Genomic DNA, 11,007 nt, shown 5'->3' with positions numbered 1-11,007 from the left:
GCAAAGGTGCCATCGGGGCGCCGCATAGCCGCCATGACTTTACCAGGCCTTGAGCTCAGCTTTATCACGCGGAAAGGCGGTCCCCATGGATCATAGCCCCCCATTTCAGAGACAAAATCCCGCCAGTGCTTTTTCTTGGCTTTATTTAACTCTTTTTTGAATTTTGCCCTTGCGGATTTATAAGCAATCTCCGTAGGTTCGTCATTTCTGGGTAAGTCGTTCTGAGATCTTCTAGCTCTTTGCAATTTTCTTTGGGCAAGTCTCATGGTCCTTCTCAAAGACGTCAATTTTGGTATCCACCATGGCGCAAGGTTGGGTGGCCTCAGAGAGGTTCTACCCAGCGTGGACTCCGCAGTTTGAGTAATGAACGCAGTCAAGTCATTGGCTCTTTGGTGGAGATCGTCAGCCGACATGGCAGAGGCCAGTCCACCAATTTTGACGTCAAAAGCATCCCAATTGACACCGCTCGTCCGAAAGCGCCTGGGAAGTAGTACGCTCTCGGTTTGGCTCAATGGGGCCGCATCTCCCGCAACTCTGAACAAAAATGTGATCAGACGGTGATCGCTAGCCACTGCGTCCGTGTGGACCTGCCAGTCCACGGCGCGTCTGGCAACGCCACTGGATGTCAAAGTGACATCAATATGTGACTCACCATTTCTGGTGGAGAAAGTGGCCGGCCCGTTAGGGTCATTTAGCACCGTCAAATCAAAGGCGGCCAAGAGCTCCTCGAGTGGCTCAGGTTTGTCTTTGTTACGTCTGGGCCCAGAGGGGGCCCAGAGCAAAGACTGGACGTTAACGTCCGCCCCAACAATTATCTGCTTGCCTCTGCAAGCATATAAGATTTTCTCCAGTTGTTTTGTGCAATACAGGGTAGAAGAACTGTACTGAAAATACGCAGATATAACTACAATGGAGAGCCCCCTGTTATTAGCAATCTCCGCCACCGCAAAGAGCTCATTGGATAGATGCGAGAGATGCAACACAGTCAGTGCGGTGTCAATTACAAATATGCAAGCTAGAGATTTCGGGGTAGCTTGTATGATACGGCCACCGCTTAGGCCCCGATTGGGACCAAAGGCGTATGGCTCTTGTATCATAATTATGTCCGTATTCTGATCCCGAGCAACCTCAAGCAGCTCGGCAGATTTGGCTCGACCTCTGCCCACGTTGATCTGAGCGAAGGAGATCATTGCGGACAGTAATCAGTGCGGCTTCTTTCCTCCTCAATAGCGTGTAGGCGCGCGGGACAGTCGGGATCGGTGGCCAAGTGGCCGTTCGGCTTCTTGTAGCGCGTGCACGCAGGGCACTTGCCCGGTTCGTCAGCGGTGGGGCAGTCTGCTCTGTCATGCCCTTCTTTAGTGCAGTGGCCGCACGTTGTAACCTTAGCGTTGCAACCCTTCGCCATGTGTCCGTATAAGTGGCACTTTGCACACTTGACAACTCCGCAAAAGTCACGCACAGGGAACGAATTCCACCCCATGAAAAGTCTGCCATCATTAAGCAGCGCCTCTCGAGCCTTTCCCGGGATCGACATTATCATATGACAACGTTCGGTCTTCGGTCCCGCCTTGTGGCTCAGTTTGGTTCCAGCGTAACCCTCAGATGCAAGGCCAGACGCCTCCTGGGTATTGTTTATGATTGCCTCCTTGAGCTGCTCTTCTGTCGTCTCAATGGGTACATTAAAAATTATGACGCGGGGAAGCTTTCTCCCCGCGACTTAGGCCTTTAAGCCGGCCTCAGTCAGCCCAGGGGCAGCCATGAGCCGCTTAGCCTCGTCGTCACTTTTGGGATGCACGATGATCCCGCCTCCCCGGATCTTGCGTACCCCGGTGATGTGCACTCCCAAAGTTTCAGGCACAATAGTTTTCATGACCGCTTCTTTTGTGGCAGTCGATTCTTGGCCCTCCTTAGTCGGATAAAACATTACCCCCGGCCTGGCGACAGTTTTCGGAGGAACTGGTGGCCATTCGGAGACTCTAGTTGGTTGAGCCTCTCTACGGGTTACGTCACTCCAAAGAGCCCTGGGAGGAGCATTAGAAGGAGCCTGGATGATGGCTCTCGTTAAGGAGGCACGATCCTTCACAATTGCCTTGTGCGCCTCCAGCTCAATCGCCATGGCCCACGTTTCAGTGATTGCCATCTCAAGCTCCTCGGCTACTGCGTTCACGGTTGCTCTGGCAATACGACTGTCCTTCTCGAGGGTGGCAAGCGCCTTCTTGATGGCAATCGTCGCCCTGGACGCACTCTCCTGAGACTCAGAGAGAATACTCAAAGCCACGGGACTGATCTCCTCGCAAGATGCTGAGGCTGAACCAGCTCTTGACTTAACGCCCTTGCCCTTTGAAGTGGAAGCGCTCTGTTTGTCTTTCTCTTTTTCTTTCTCAGGCCTTTTATCCTTGACCTTGGGGGCCTGCTTTGGGTCACCAATACCCTCAGCCACGTCCGACTTCCGCTTCCTAGTGGACATTCCTTCCACTTGCATGGGGTCCCCTTTGTGGTTGACCATGGCGCTAGGTAACACTCGTCACACGTCACTCACTCAAACACAATTTATCGCACAATAAATATTATTGTTACAATAATTAGGTAACTAATATTAAATGAATTAAAAGTCACAATTCCCGGGAAAGTCCAAGGGGAAAACACACAAAAGTTTCACAAATCGTATTCCAAGGGCAGGCGAAGGTTTTAGTAAAGAAACGGGATCAAAAACCTGTGAATAGCAGGGTCAAAATTGAAGATAACGAAAGCGAAATAATAGCGATGCAAAAACACGTCTGCACGGCTCGACAGTTCAGTCGCAACTCCTACTGATAGAACAATAAACAGAACATTAAATGGACACATGTTGGATTTATACGAAAAATTATATTTCGTTTGACATGCGTCATTTGCAACCGCGACCCGCAATCCGCGCATCGCCTAGCCACGATCTTTTTAGACCGTGCCTCAACTGAGGTATAATCTTAAAATATTGTATAAATAGAGACGTTTAAATCTCTTGATTTTCGAATAAGTCCATTATTCCAAAAAAAGGTTTTCTGACTTAACGCTTTCTGCCACTATATCGGTGATATTATATAATAATTATATTGACACGAACAAAAACACCGACCTTCAGTTGGTGTTTGAAAAAGAGTATGGTTGACGACATAACTATACAAATCTAGCCTTGTAGTCAATTCTGCCACTCAAAAGCCATGCGACAACCTCGCGACAAAGTACTAATAAGATGTATATAAGTCCCATAGTGCTTGTTGGCAAGTCAAAAACGACTTCTCAGTACACACTATGGAAGAAGCAGAAATATAATTGGTCAAAAGACCATAAACAGATAGTAAGTAATAATAATGGTTTAGTAGTAGAAGATAAATGTATTATTGTTAACACTTTTTAATAGATGTAATGACAATTTTATGTTTAAAAATTTCACTTCAGAAATCGAGAGTTCTCAGGCGTAATAATTGTAACGCTGAGATCAGAGGCTCCGATATACTCGATTGATAGATTTTTGTCGTTGCCATTCTGAAATATGAATAATCTTGTTTCTATTGATTAATGTCTATTGGAATTTGAAAATAAAACATGTGAAAAATTGTTTGCATGAGCTTTGATAAGTACATGCTTGATTAAGCTTCGTACAATGTATTGGAAATGTATAAAAATAGAAATATTAACATTTATAAATTCCTGCACTGTACAATTATGAATAATGAAATTTTATATTAATTAAATTAGATTAAGGTAGAGCTAAGCTATTATTGTAAAAATATTGTAAACTCGTGCATATGCTTATGTACGCGTAGTTATAAAAAAATAAAGATTTTTTATACACTAAAAACCCGCGAAATCCATTAAATATTGTAAAAATAACTAGTAGAGAATCTCGAGACCTTGCCTTAGATGGGTTTCTACCCATAAGCAATAGTAAATCTTGATCGCACTTCAAATGAATGAAGAAATAAAGTGTTAAAACTTTATGCGTAAAAATAGCTTGCCCTTGAAAAATTTACGAAAAATATCCCGCGCGAATATTCGACCCAGCTGATTTGCGTCGCGAGGAGAAAATAAATTGAGTCGTATAGTATCAAAAGTAGAACTGTCGCATATATGTCGAAATTGAACTAAGTATGCCACATTATTCTTCGGATCATAATGTATGATTAGCAATATAATATTCGAATTAAAATCATATCTGTGTGGTATAAAATCGTGAAAGAAAATAGGGCTTTGGTATCAAAGATAGAACTGTTCACGTCTTTGGAAACACAAGTAGAACTGTTCGGTTTCGACCAATCACAGAGTTGCCCTAAGTGACATCACAATATGCCCGCTCATACATATCGTTCAGTTGTGACTGTTGACATGTCGTGCTTAAAGTTGAGTTTTTTATGGTTTTTTTTACGAAAACATATAAATACTGATGGCTAGTCCCCTCATGGAGTACCAACCAACACCAGTAATAGCGTGTAAAATCCATAGGCGTACCTACATCAAATGTTTTGAAAATATTACTTATTAAATATTTCAATTTTATTTTATTTATCCAAGTTCAAACTATTTCAAAAAGATAGTGCTAATTCTTTTTCATCCTCGGATGAATGAAACCTCAGTTGAAAATTTTCCTATAAGGATAAACCGCTCCTGATTCATTAAATAAAGTGGATTTTAGTACAATTGTTTTTATGAAATATTATATGTATATATTATTTATGAAATATATATATATATTATTTATTATATGTAAATATTATTTATGAAATATTATATTATATTATTATATTAAATTATTTATATTATTAAAACTAGATTAAAACAATGTCCCTCCTCTTCACCAACAAGAATAGTTTCTATAATTATTTGGATTGTTTTTGTTCACTTTTTTTTGTGTTCTTAAATCTTTTATTTATTTTCTGTGAACTGCTTATTTCATTCCTTTTTTCTTATCGATGACATATTAAGTTTTCTGGGTCCAAAAGAAATATGAAGCGTTCAAAACGTTAGGGGAATGGTTTAGTCCAGGTAGAGAATTTATATCGATCAGACTACGGGAAACTAAAGAATATTATACAAGAAAAATAATAACATTGATACGATTCGTCCATTTACAGTTGCAAAAAGGTTGCCAAGTGAAAGAAGTTTTTGAATAAATTATTAACTAAGCAATAAGGGCCACAATGGTAAACTTTACCTAGGTACTCTCCAATTCTATAAAAAAAAACATTTGATGAAAATAACTCCCGGAATAATTTACGAGATTCGGGGGACGTGAACTTAGGTGAAATACAAGATGACATTCTAAATGAACTTATAGTATAAATTCTATTCCGTTATTATTCTTAATACCTAATACATTGAAAAATATGTCCTATTTTCTTTATTATAAAATATGTCATACAATAATATCTCTGTCTCCTTGTATGTTTATGGTTTCATGTTATTTTTTTAATACCCACAATATTTAATCAGTTTAAAATTAAAGTATTATAAATTTAATGTAGGTACCTATTAAAATTGAAATCAATAAATAAAAAAAAACATTATTTTTATTATAATGATGTACTGAACTGGTAAATTTGAACTACTTCTTAGTGACGTCATTCACAATTGTTTGGGACCGAATACAGAACGTTACACAACCTTGGTAACAAAGACAGAACTGTATATTATGTGAGTATCAAATGTAGCACTCTTCACTTTTAAAACATGTATATTTAATTATTTACAACAATCAGAATTCTGACATGCGTAAATTTTGTTGTGTATTTCTAATTTCTAAAAGTAGAAAAATATTTTATGCTTTTATAAAACTCAAAAATCCAACAAAGCGTTTTTCGTCATTTTCTCGAAACGATGAATAGTGCACAGTTCTACATATGATTCTATACGACTCAATTAGAGATTGTATTTAGTTTAAAGTGTTAAAACACTATTAAAAGATACATAGATTAGTGATTGCTCGTAATTAAATTGTTAAATTGAAGCATTTGCATATTATTTACTTGTGAATATTGGGTATACCATTGTAATATTATTACGTGATAATTTCCGTACTAAGGGGAGTTATCAAATGAGAAAGTTATTTCGGGTCCGACTAGTTTTATTAAAGTTAGATAAATTTCTATTGGTCTAGAACGATTTAGAGTGGTGGGAACTTTATCATGGGAAATTTTGATGGGCGTAACGCCTTGATTTAATCGTTTTTGATTAAGGGCTGTCACCCCCTTATTCCACACACGAATACTTATTGTAATAGCTCATTGGAAAGATAAAAACCTTTCCTTTCTATTGACTGCATAAAAATGTACAAAATTAACTATTTTTGTGACTCATTCCTAACTGCGTATTTGCGAGACGTGTTCCGGAGGGTATAAAAATAACCGCGGCCGACACGTAATTTTGTAAAAATAATATAAAGTAAATTCAGCTCAACTTTATTGAAAGTTATCTCTATTAGAAAGGTATCATCAATAGAAGAATACCTAAACTAAATCTTGGGCGAAGGGTGGGCGAAAGGGACAGATTTTCTGTCCCTCTCGGACTATTTCTTACTGGACTTCGATTCCGAGGGTATAAAAAATGACACTTTTCCTATACAAGCAACAGTTTACCATCCAGAAGTTCATCAAGACGTCGATAATAAGTCCTCTACCGACGAGGCGCAAATCGTACGCGAAAATCAGTTTAAAAGGCCTCCAGCGGAGAGGCGATTAGTAACGTGAAAAACCGGATACCGGTTAACTGTCAATCGTGACGTGTCTCGGCGTAGTAATATCTTTTTCATTCGCTCTCGGAAGAGACACGTGGATCTCGCTACGTATTTTTCGGGATGACGTAATCGAAATAAATTACGCAAGAATTTGTTTTGAAATAAAAACAAATTAATACATCGAGTTTGTAATAATAATAACAAATTTTAGAAACTATTTCATAGTTATAATAACAAATTTTGAAACTATATTTGTAAATAATAAACAAACTTTCTGTCAATAAGTTTGTAAATATAAATAAACTATTAGTGAATAAGTTTGTAAACAATAATAAACTTTTAATAAATAAGTTTATAAATTTTTTTTTTTTTTTTTTTGTGATTTTACCGAGGCTTTGACTGCGACTCGCTGTCATATCGCCTCTTCTCTTCTAGAAGGGGATCCGTCGATCAGGTTCTCACTCCTATTCTGTTAAATGGCTTTATAATTATTTTGTCTAGCTCTTCCGTCTTTCTTTCTTTCTTCTTTAGACGCCAGTGTTTTATGCACCAGAATCGCTCTCCTCCGTATCCATCCCTTCTGTATTTTCGATACATCGTGTAATCATTGAATTTCAGATAGTCTAATTCAGACCTCAGCCAAGTCTCTGAGATTAATGCTATTGAATTTTTTTTGTCTTATTAAGTAGAGTTCTATATCATCCTTTTTTTGCTTCATACTTCTGGCATTCCATTGTAAAATCCTAATTTGTTTTTTATTATCCATTTTGCTCCAGAACCTCCCCTAGAATTTCCTTTAAGTGTCCTTCTTTGAATTGTTTGCATACCCAGTCCACTGCTTTAATTATTAGTTGTTTAATGATCTGCTGCCAGTCTCCCCCTTTCAGCAAGACTTTCATAATTTCTCCCATCGCGTTAACCTCTGTCTTCCCCTTTGAATTTTTCTTATTTTTTGTAGGCTTTACGCTACTACCTGTAGATATTATTGTTGAGCCTGAAGCTTCTACCACCGCTTCTTCTTTCTTTTTGTTTTCCTTAGTTTTTTGAATTGTTTCGCTTTCATCTCTTCCTACGATTTTTTTTTGTTTTAATATGTCAGCATAGCTATTATTTAACATATTTTTTTTTGCTTCCTTGAAAGGTATGTTCATTTTTTTCATTGCTTCTTTGCAATTCTTTTCCTCTTGCCACTTTGGGCATTTTTGGCTGTTTGCCGCGTGGTTACCTTTGCAATTGATGCACGTAATTTCCTCATTTTTTTCGCAGGTTTTGTGGTTTTCACCACACTTAGGGCACGTTTCTACTGTACGTCCGCAATTGTTCGCGATATGCCCATATCGCCAGCATTTGTAGCATTGCATAACCCTGAATACATACGGTTCTACAGCAAAAGAGACTCCATATATGTAAATTGTTCTCGGCAATATTTTCTCCCCAAATTTAATACTGACTGACGAGGTCTTTGTCAGCTCTCCTGTATCACCTTTTCTTGTCAACCTCTTAAGGTTGATTAGTTTTGCATCACTTTTGATTTCCATTTGCAGTTCTTGGAGGTCCATATCAATATCGACTTTTCTTATTACTCCATAAGAGCAGGAGTCATTCTCTTTGGTCACAAAACCGAGATCTTTGAGTTCTCCAGCTTGTTTCACTTTATCTGCTTCTTTTTCGTCTTCTACTTGGATGTACGTCTTTAAATTTTTTTTGTAAATTTTCTGTACTTTTACTCCTGCCTTATGCAGCATCTGCGCTATTTTCAACTTTAATGGAATTTTACTTCCCGTCGCTATCATGACGATGTTTTGGTTTCCCTTTGGAGTGACCCCAGAGTCTCTTCTGGGTTTTTTTCCAGAGGTCACCGTCTGCCATTCTTCTTCTTTTTCTCCAACCACTTCCTCTTCATCATCGTTTCTTTTCTTCTTCGTTTTTTTGGTTTCATTCACTTCCATTGTGGTGTTTTCCATTTTATTGTTTTTGCCGTTCACGCGGTCTTGGAATTCGCGCAACAGTGTGAACAAAAAACAGTGTGGACAACCCCTCGCTTCACAACGTTTGACGCACTCCCCGCACAAAGTGCACTATCCGTGCAACAATAAATTTTTTTCACTTTTTCTCAAGCACTGGCACTGATTGTCAAAATCACATGGGACCACACATGTTGAGTTTATTGTCAAATTCATTTACAAACAATATTATTTTTGTTGTATCCCGTATTTATAACCGTTCGCGAGTAACCAGGCGAATAGCGACACGCATCACAAGCGAAGTTGTACAACCTCACTCCACCGCTGTTGGCTTCCGACTGACTAATAAAGTTTAATATGCACTATTTATGTCAGATCTTAACAGCTTACTTCCACCCTTCACCGCTGTTATATTATAATAATCAATACATATAAATACCAACATGCGAATTGTTGCGCATTTTTGAAACTGGTTTATTTTCACTTTTCCATAGATTTTTTGTACATAGTCGAGCTTTGAGCTTTTAAAATATTTATAACAAGCACCCATAGATAACTATAAATATTCAAATAAACAATAACATTTATACGAATTCCGATTAAAACTGATCATTTCATTGAAACGCGGGCGTACGACATATCGGCGTTTTACGACACCGAAGTTTATAAATATAAATGAACCTTTTATAAGCGGTTTATAAAATAAAAACTATTTTTCAAACCTAATACGAGTATTATGTGAATATAATACGATTGTGACATTGTATAAGAAAATATTTTACGAAATAAAAATATTTATCGAACATTTGCGTATACATTCCTCAGATTGAGTGCGAACATTTTGAAGCTTTTTTGAAAGGTTTCATAGAGATTATACAATAATCAAATAAGTAGTTTACGGACGTCTTTATAAGTTTTCAATTGTTTGAACAATAACAAATAACTTGATTGTGACACTGTGAACATTGAACCTGAATAAATTTGGTATCACACCAACCAAGAGTTTTATTTACGGATAATCAAAAGTTGTGTTACCACAAGGGAGATCCACCCTCGCAGTTCATCCCTAGTCTCCTTAGTGACGGCCCGGTTAACATTAATGAGCTAGCCGAGAGTCGGGTCACGTCAATATGCTATGTCTAATAATTAATATAAGTAATAGATTCTATATTTTTTATGTACATTTTACACCTACATATAGGAAAATGTTAATTATTATGTCAAAAAAATTAAATATTTTTTCTATCTAATGGTACCCTTGTTTTATTATGCAGTCCCATTGGAGACTGTCAGACATTATAGTTTAAAAAACATCATCCTATTGGATTGCTGGACATCACTCTCTTTGCCGGTTCATTGACATTCATACGGTGCACATGACCAAGCCATCGCAGTCTCCCAATCTCAATTGATTGAACTGCGCTGCATCTTCGTACAGCCCGTAGAGCTCAGCATTATATCTTCTCCTCCAATTGGTGCCATCCCTGATCGGTCCATATTTATACGGCGGAGAATTTTTCTTTTAAAGATGTTCAGGGCTCGTTCATTTCGCAGAGTTAAAGTCCAGGTTTCCGATGCGTAGGTGAGCACTGGCTTTACAAGTGTCTTGTAAATAGTGCTTTTAGTTCGGGACTTAAAATGTTTTAACAGGCCAAAGTAGCATTTATTCGCAGACTCTTGTTGATTTCTTCTGTAATATCATAGTTTAAAAAATACCACTTTTAAAAGATTACTTGATTGTCTTTTCCAGTGCTTCCCAACCTTTTTACCCGGACTGGTGAAAATTGATGAATAATTTTGCTTATAGGTAATGCAGTTTTTAAGTTTTGTTTTATAACTGATGGAGATAACAAATACAATATAACGTTTGTTGTATAATTGTTAATACAAAAATATACATATTGAATCATAGAGTGCGTCCAGAAGAAAATTCTTCAATGACATTTTTGCCTGTTATCACAAAGGATGGTTTCCAATCCTGGTAACCTAAAGTTCTTGTTTCATAATATCTCTTCATCATCAGTAATAGGACAAGGACAGACAATAAAGAATGACAAAAAAAATAACTGCCAGTTTTAGTTTTTTGTAATATTATTTATTATAAAAAAATCTTTATGATGTTATATTATAATGGCATTATTATATTTCACAACACTGCCTGATTTTTCAGTTTAAAAACTAATATTAAGCTGAATACGTGTATTAATTAAAGCGCTAAGTACCAAAAAAATAAAAACTAACATTTTTATAGAAAAATGTTCTACATACCAACGCCAATAACTTCAACTATGGTCTGAGTGCCTCAAGCAAGTCAAAAAAATACAGCAAAATATT

Source organism: Rhyacophila brunnea, unplaced genomic scaffold, assembly GCF_057557595.1.
Source record: "Rhyacophila brunnea isolate RB1 unplaced genomic scaffold, BYU_Rbru_1.0 scaffold_13, whole genome shotgun sequence".
In the NCBI taxonomy this organism is placed as follows: Eukaryota; Metazoa; Arthropoda; class Insecta; order Trichoptera; family Rhyacophilidae; genus Rhyacophila; species Rhyacophila brunnea.
This window is presented reverse-complemented; position numbering follows the sequence as displayed.